General features: G+C 43.8%; 1 long non-coding RNA gene across 1 annotated transcript; it reads right to left on the bottom strand.

Annotated features, from left to right (window-relative positions):
* Window positions 1-256: 256 nt before the first annotated feature.
* LOC146891497 (uncharacterized) lies at window positions 257-9,134 on the bottom strand. Its single transcript, XR_014997395.2, has 4 exons — window positions 8,827-9,134; window positions 7,852-8,006; window positions 3,841-4,060; window positions 257-959 (listed from the first exon to the last, which is right to left on the bottom strand). It is a non-coding gene; the product is annotated as an uncharacterized LOC146891497 (long non-coding RNA).
* Window positions 9,135-9,201: the final 67 nt, after the last annotated feature.

Below are 9,201 nucleotides of genomic sequence, written 5' to 3'. Positions count from 1 at the left end.
TAGAGACCATGGAGAAACACTGATTATTGGTTGTTCTGCATGGCTTGCTCTGCTCCCTTCCTTATACAACCCAGAACCGCCTGCCTAGAGGTGCCATTGTCTAATATGGGATGGACCAACCTTTGTCAATCATTAATCAAGAAAATGCCCTATAGTCCTGCCAATCTGATGAGGGATTTTTCTCAATTTAGGTTTTCCTTTTCCACATAATCTTAACTGTGTCAAGTTGACAAAAAAGAAAAACAAGACAAAAAAATTCAACTAATCATCACATATTTTTAATCATCATCATCATCATCTCTTGTATTTGGGTACTCTGGAGTAACAGAATTTCTCTTTATTTCTCTCTCTAAATGTATGTATGTATGCATGTATGTATACATAGAGGAAATTTTTTAGAATGGCTTACAGGTTTTGATCCAACTAATTCAACAATGACTGGCTATGAAAGTCCAAGAATCCTGAATTAGTTCAGCCCACGAGGCTGGATGTCTCAGTTGGTCTTCAGTAGACACTGGAATCCCTAAGAAGTATGCTCTAATGCCAGTAAAGGAGTGGACCAACGAGAGAGCAAACAGGCTTGGAGCAAAAGTTTCCTGAAGGTGTGACCCAGATTAAAGGTGTGTCTTCCTGCCTCAAGATTCAGATGGAAGGTGTGTGTTTTCTTACTTCAAATTAATCAAAACAACAACAACAACAAACTTCCTTGTGTGCTCTCTGTTTTTGGATTTCAGTTAATTCCAGATGCAGTCAATTTGACAACAAAGAATAAATACCACATCTGTGGTACTAAATGGTGATGTGATTGAATCCTGGAGCTGATGGGGTTCCTGCACCCAGTCTGCCTGAGAAAATGGACCTTCACTCAGCAGTAGCTACCACTTTAAGGACAGCAGTCCCAGTCCAGTCATGTGACACTCTGAAGACTGATCTCATTTATGCCTCACATTGTCTTCAAGCTGTAAATATAAAAAAGAGTTGAATTATATAAATTATGAAAATACATTTCAAATGTCCATAAGATTTAATTAAGAAAATAATATGCTATGTGTCACTCTCTATACCTGTGTGTGTATGTGTGTGTGTGTGTATGTATGTGTGTGTGTGTATGTGTGTATGTGTGTGTGTGTGTGTGTGTGTGTATGTGTGTGTGTGTGTGTGCATGTGTGTGTGTGTGTGTGTGTGTGTGCATGTGTGTGTGTGTGTGTGTGTGTGTGTGTGTGTGTGTATACCGGTGCATGCTTGTGTACATTGAAGCACATGCACATACTTGTGGAGTTCAGAGAACAAATTTTGGCATCATAACTCAGGACCAATCCACTCCTTGGTTTCTTTGAGATACAAACTTCCATTTGCCTGGACTTCACCAATTAGGCTAGGCTGACCGGCCACTGAATTCTAGGGATTCATCTGCCTCCACCTCCCCAGTGCCATGATTACAAATGTGTGTCATCACACCCAGGCCAGCACTTCTATGTAGGCTCTGGAGAGCAAACTGAATCACAGTGTTTGCAAGGAGCCAGATATCGGCATCTTTTTATTTGAGGCCTCTGGCTGCTATGTACATGTGATTACATGTGTATGCACATACACACATGGATATGTACACATACATTCACTCATGCAATAAATATTTCTACTAAAATGTTGTACTAAAATGTTATTGTGATTTCTCAGAAAAGAAATTAAATCGCAAAGGCTGTATTTCATTACTTTCTTAGTAACTATCTTACATACATATTTTATTTATTTATTTTGAGACAAAGTCTCACTATGAAGTCCTGAGAGGCCTGGAACCATCTATATAGACTGTAAATAGAGATGTCTCTCCCGGCAATCAGTTCTGAAATAACCACTCAGAGGCTTATATTAATTATAAACGTTTGACTGATGGCTCAGGCTTATTAATAGCTAGCTTTTACATATAAATTAACCCATATTTCTTATTTATGCTTTGCCACGATTCCTGGCTTGTTACCTCATTTTCTATATGCTTTGTTTCCTCAGCAGTTAGCTTGCATCTCTTAGACTCTGCCCTTCTTTTATTGTATCTTTGCTTGGATTTCCCACCTGGCTCTATCCTGCTTTGCCATAGGTCAATGCAGCTTTACTTATCATCAACCAATAAGGACAACATATATTCACAGTATACAGAAAGACCATACCACAGCACTTCTCTCTTTCTGTTTAATCAAAAATGATGGGTTTTCCTTTAACATAGTAAAATTACATATAACAAAACAGTTATCAAGTAAGAATTACAGTGACAATATCCAGTTTATTTGTATTTGTCAAAACTAAAGAAAATATTCTATCATCTATCCTATCTTTGTGAGTCTAAAGTTTCATATCTAATTATCTTTTATCCTAACTAAGGAAGACTATAATTATAACTATCTAGTCTTCAACTCCATCAAAGACCACAGAAGGATATATTACCTGAGTAAACAGGAAGTGCATTGCCAGCAACTTCAAAAACTCTAGAAATGACAGAGTTATATGGCTGCCTGTACAGTTACCCAAAGTTCTTCTGTAATATTGGGGCATCTCTCATCAGCCTACAGGTCTAGAGTACCAGACAGACTTTTCAGTGAAGGAGGAAATTTGAAGGACTGTCCTGCCTATATTGACAAAGTTCATCAGTCACTTTCTTCTGTGTACTTTAGAATGTCTGGCAGTTTCTTCTGTGAAGCAGGAGCCTTAAGGACAATCCCACCTTGTGTTGTCCAAGTTCAACAGTCATTTGCCTGTGGGTCCTGAATATCCAGTTTATACAGCATACTGTCAAGCAGTCCAGGCAAGAGCAGTTTCGTGCCCAAAGAGCTAGCCTGGCCACGTTGAAAGCAAAGTCCGTAAGGAGTTTGTTTGATGCCCATAATCCTCTTTGAAGTAATTGGTGCTTCCATGAGCAGCTGTGTCTCATTGTCATCAAAACCCTAGGTTAAAAAAACACTTTAAATGCCATATTCTGTAGGTCTTTGAAGTATTTGAAGACTATCTATCTAAAATATATCTCTATATGATTGATGTAGGTGGGCCTTCTATGTGTTATTCTCATTGGTTAATAAAGAGACTGCCTTGGCCCTTTGATAGGACAGAAAATAAGGTAGGCAAAGTAAACAGAACACAATGCTGGGAAGAAGAGAAGTGAGGGAGACACCATGGAGCCAGCCACCAGGTCGGACATGCTGAATCTTTTCCGGTAAGCTACCTCCTCGTGGTGCTACACAGATTATTAGAAATGGGTTAATCAAGATGTGAGAGTTAGCCAGTAACTAACTCTCTAGAGATAATGGGCCAGGCAGTGTTTTAATGAATACAATTTGTGTGTTGTTATTTTCGGGGCTAAGCTAGCCATGCGGGAGCCGTGTGGGATGAAAAGCAGGCCTGCCTGCAGCTCCTCACTACATATGATCTTAAAAGCATAGCCAACATATCTACCTATTTGATTGTTATAGATGACTAACTACTAACCTTTCTATTATCTTAAATAATTTATAATAATTGCTTTCAAAATTAGAACTTTACCTTATATTTTAAATGAACTGCATAGGCACAATGCCTTAAACAAGAGTAGAAATATACAGCATATTGGATATACAATATGTTGTAAAAAAATAACCTTAAGTTTGTATCAATATGCAAAAGTCCCTTAAACAAGAGCAGAAACATATATACAGTGTAACAAAATTAACCTTAAGTTTGTATCACTATACCAAAACATATTTTGACAATACAAAATATTGGAGATTAATAGTTATCGTTTTATTCTATATTCCTATATTTCCCTAAAAATAACAAACGTGCATAAACCACCAAATAATCAAAGACCATCCATACCTCCCAACTCTTGGAATGTGGACATTGTTTTCTCCAAATTGCTTCCTGCTGTCTATGAATAAAATATCTTTATGATCCTTGAGAAAAATCTGAGATAATGACCAAGTTCTGGGAGGACCAGTGGTAACCTTTTTTGATAAATACCACCTGTCAAGTTTCAGGAATTCATCCTTCATCATTGTCCATCTACACCTGGAATGAATCCATAGCCTCTTGGTTCCTGTGGAAACAAAAGCAGAACCTCTTCTCCAAAGCCATGCATCTTTTAGGTTCCAGCTTCCAAATGTATTTCTGACTTCTGTTTTAAAGCTAAGACATTCTAAAATACTTAGGTTGGTATATTGTATCAGTCTCTCTTTCAGTCCTGTGTCTCCCAGTAACTGTTGCTTGCTTATCAACATCAAAAAATTCAAAACCAACACAATAATATATAGGATCCAGACTCTCTGGCTATTTCCCATCTCCATGGTCTTTTCCTTTTATACTCTCTCTTTAAAGACTTTATTATTTTTCAAACTACCATTTCTTCTTTCTATGACTATCTATACCCATATTCTTTCTTTTTTTTAAGCCTATGTGTATTGTAAATCACATTGGAACCTGTTTAAAGGTTTTTTTGGCTGGACTTCTTTTTGCTATGTATCTTTTAGTTTTTTGCTTGTTTGTTTGTTTTGGCTGTATTAACAAAAGCTAACTCCAGCACACTGCACGTGGCTGATTAGCCTCTCTGTACTGAGGCCTGTGTGAGACTGCAGAAACCTGCCTCACAGTTTAGCTCACAGTAGTTAGTGGCTGGCTCCACCTTGCAGGCAGCTGTTGAAAAGTGTGTGTCTGCACTGCTGCTGACACGAGACTGTGAGACTAGGAAGACTAGTGTGACTCCATTTCTGTGCATTTAGAACCCTTTTTAAGCTTTTTCAGGTCTTAATGTAGATTCATGTCAGACATTGGGTACCATATGTAAATGGAGGTTTCCCTCTTGCCCACCACTTCTCAACCATGCAGAGGCTTATATTAATTATAAATGTTTGGCTGATGGCTCAGGCTTATTACTACCTAGCTCCTACATATAAGTTAACCCATATATCTTATCTATGCTTTGTCACATGGTTCGTGGCTTGTTACCTAATTTTCTCCATGTCTCGCTTCCTTGGCAGCTGGTGGGCTGGCATCTCCCAGCCCTCTTTTCCTGTATCTCTGCTTGGATTTTCCACCTGACTCTATCACCCCCCTTTCCTTATTGATCTCCCCTTCTGTATAGACAGAGTGGCTTATGCTGAAGGAATTCCCCAGAGAAGCCACTGATGCTTCCCCTTGGTGCTCTAGCAAAGGTCAGGGGGTTACTAATCTGATGATCATCACCATCACTATCATTGTCTTCATCTTCATCACCAATTGCAAGTGTAAAGTATATATTTGTATACTACTTTACAAAAGTCTCTTGCCAGACGCTTCCTCTCTGTTTTTGAAACAGTGTCTAATGTATTCCAGGTCAGTTCTTAGTTCCTTATGTAGCTAGACATGGCCTGAAACTGATCCTCCTGTCATGAACGCCAAGGCGTTGGGATACCAGGTACTATCACCCACCAGGCTCTGCTTTATTTCATTCTGACTTTCGAAGACCACAGAGCATGCTGCAAAGCATCATTCCTACTTCCCTGATGAAGAAATGAAGGCTCATGGGAGTGCGGTGTGAACATGGCTTGTGACTGGCTCGTGGTTACTCAAGCCCAGGCAGATGACTTGATTGCTTCTTGCTTCTCCTCTTCCACTGTGGCCTCTTGGGTTTCCAATTAAACACGCCTTCCCAGCCAACAGCGGTGCACCTCCCGCTGGCTCTCAATTAGGAGAGCTGAGAGCGGAAGCGACTTGTCTGCGGCCTGCCAGGCTGTGTGATGCTCTACACAGGGCTTCTGGGGAGCACTGCATACAGGAGGATGGAGGCAAATGGCTGCTGAGTCAAGATTCTTTTGTGACAGTTTGGGGCCATTCTGCTTTGGTTCCGATTTGACACAAGCTCCAAAGGGAGCAGAAGCTGAACTCTGAGTGTGCAGCTTATTTATATACCTATTTATAGCAGTGTGCGCTCGGGGGGATGTTTCTTAATAAGAGACTCAGAAGCCGCACTTTCCCTAAAAATGAGCAGCAGATGTCACTGCACTCACAAGAGATGGTGCTTTAAGTAAGTAGCACCAGTGCCCTCCCAAAGGCTTCTACTTTCTAGAGATGCTGAGTTAACGTATCCAATTACCAGATTATGTTACATCACAATCTCAGCAGATGTGAGACATCATCAGAAGAAAATGCTGGGGTCACCTACCGGGGTTGCCTTCACCAACAGACCAGACACATCAATAGCTGATCCTATTTAGGGTGCTCTTTATGTAGTGTTTACCAATGGCCACACATGATGCACTTTTCATAACTGGCCTTGGGTGGTAACTATCATCAATATCTTCACATCACAGATAACAGAGACATGACAACGGAGGTTAAATAACTTGCCCATCGTCAGGAAGTTCTTCTGAGGAGCTGGATGGAGACTTGGCCTTTCAGTCCTATTGCTTCAGGCTGACTCAGAGCCTAGTGCTAAGTAGGGCTTTTCTACAACCCTTTCATCAGTCAAAGCCTAAAGGTTTTGAATACTTCACCTGCTGGTTTGACCCCAGAGTTTCTTTGGTTGGCTTTTGCTTTTCAACAAGGGACTTACATAGCCCAGGTTGTCTCAGCCTCCCCCAGGATTGGATTATGGAAATGTCCCACCATGAGTTGTTTTGACACAAAACTCTTCTGGAGGCTGGGTTTCACTGCATAGCACTGGCCTGAAACTCCCTATGCAGAACAGGTTGGCCTCAGATTCGAGATCTGATGGCCTCAGCCTCGTGAGAGGCAGACTCTCAAAGGCATGAACATGCTTCACCTCAAAGTGGATACTGCAATTTGATGGAAGGTTCCTGAGGCTGCGCGGCTGTCCTTCCTTCTGAGCTGCAGATGAAGGCTCTGTCCAGAGAACCATTTGTCATCTGCCCCGACAGCACAGTGACGGAGCAATGGTCTCCTACAGGGTTCCAGGTCCTCCAGGGTCCAAGAAGTCCCCTGCTGGGACTTCTCCAGTCCTAAAAAGGTCCCATTCTTTAAAGGTCAGAGCACCCCCACTCACTTTGCAAGAAGCCCCAAATCTCCCCTGGGGAAAAAAAAATGCCAGTGACTAGCAGCTGGTGGGAAAAAGCCTGGTGCTCCCAGCATCTCCCTGACTCCGCCCCCCAAGGGAAGGGCTGCCACCTCTTCCTTCCTGGTGACTCAGTGACCTCCCCCATCTCATCTTAATCTTACATCCCCAGTCAACCCGAACAGCTCTCTCAGACCTAATAAAAGTATCCCCATTGCCTCCTGTATCCTTATCAGAAGGTACCACTAGGCTTTGGGGCATCTATGGCGACCTCACTGTGTGTTAGCTCATTGTGCATTGTCTCCCTAGTATGTGAGTCCAGAGTGGAGCTTAGGACCTCTTCTCACCTTCATTCCCCAGGTGTTAGCACTATGAAAGGCATGCAGATGACACAGCAAGTACCGGTTAGATGGATGGAAGCAGAAGCACTGACATCATTTTGTGCTGCTGAGCAAGCGCTGGACCCGAGTTACAGCCATAGCCTTTGGTTTTTTGGTACAAGGCCTGGTTACACATATAATCAGGAGTCCTAACCTGTGTAGCATACCCGGGGCTCAACCTTATGACATTTCTGCTTCTACTTCCCAAGTTCTGTAATTATAGGCACACAACACCATATGCCCAACAGGAGCAGCCTCGTTTGCTGAAGTAACATAATGTGTGAGAAATACTGGAACCTAAAATAGCATGAAGTCAAACACCCTCAACGTCCACCTGTTGCTTGTTCCTATCCATGCAGAGCAGTCAGAACTGGCCAAAGCCAAGAAGGCTTTCCTGTAGGTGCCGCTGACCTGGGAAGCTGCACCCTGCAGTAGAGGTCACACTGGGGCAGGATGACCTACCTACCACTTCTAGGGAAGAGATAGGATGGGAGAGGAACAAGCACAGAAATGGTTTGCCATTTCTTCTGTCCGGATCAAGCACCGTGGTGTGTGAAGATGTTCCCAGGTGAGCTTCCAGGTTGTGACAAGGTTGTGACAGCAGCCCTTTAGCAGTCCTTCCTGCGAGCACAGCAGGGGAAGCAGGCTGTGAAACTGACCTTGGATTTATTCATAAGCAGTACATCTTGGGATATCTGCTCTACGGGGACGTGAGCACTATCAAGAAAAAAGCCAAGATGGAGGGACCTCACCCATTTCGAGGAGCCGAGGGGACCGAAGAGCTGGACATCAGGGTGAAGTGCTGTAAGATCTTTAATAGGAGCTAGGAGGAGACCCAAAGTGGGTGCAGATGGAGAGGACCTGGGAACTGGGTTTAGGTCCTCAGTCTGAGCTCGGAACTCATTGAGTCTAGACACTAAACTGCTTGCAAAGGTGATGGGCTTCTTTTATTCTCCTCAACATTTATGAAGCTTTGCTTTACAGACAGGATCACAAGTTCCAAGAGTGGACCCCCTCTGAACAGGATAAAGATAGGGGTTTCTCCTGGTCATCTACTTCTATGAATGCTGGGCTAAGGACCAATCCTTAAATTTAAAATATTTTTAAAAGTCGAACTTCTTGGTAGGGGAGGAGGGGAGGGTGCGCAGAACTTCACATAACACCCCAAACACCCGCCCCAACTGAGACCAAAGGGAGGGGTGTGTGTGTGTGTGTGTGTGTGCAGCGCTGGTGAGAAACGTGCATTCCCGCAGTGAGGTCAGCCTCCGAAGCAAACACCCAGGCCGCCACCCTGTCGCCTGCTGAGAGGATCTGGCCGCCAACTCTTGAGGGGGAGGACAAAACCAAACCAAAACAACAACAAAAATCCCAACATAATGAATATCTCAGGGGACAGCTACCCCTCCTTCAAGTTAACAGAGAAAACAAGCAGTCCACTTCCCCGGAAATTAGATGCACAGGGGAATTCATTCCATCCCCGAGCTAAGCCCCACAGGAGAGTTTAGCTTCACAGGCTTACAGAACCCAAAGAGACGCAGCCCCACAGTGTCTGCTCCCAGAGCTAGTGGCCACCACCTACACGAATTGCGCCCCAGGCGACTGTTCCCTGCAGGACCCGCCCAAGCCCGCCGACTGAGCGCGCCTCCCGCCGAGCAGCACCGGCAGGCGGGCGGAGAGCGGGACGCGGGCGGCGGCTTCCGGGGCTCGCCGGCGCCCGGACTCCGATTACAGGTTCACACAAGGAGCCCGGCAGGCACGCCCTCGCGCAGCCCCGCGGCCCCGCTCCCCGCCCGGCCATTCTTCTCCATTCAT

Source organism: Myodes glareolus, chromosome 16, assembly GCF_982192425.1.
Source record: "Myodes glareolus chromosome 16, mMyoGla1.1, whole genome shotgun sequence".
NCBI classification, from domain to species: domain Eukaryota; kingdom Metazoa; phylum Chordata; class Mammalia; order Rodentia; family Cricetidae; genus Myodes; species Myodes glareolus.
This window is presented reverse-complemented; position numbering and strand designations above follow the sequence as displayed.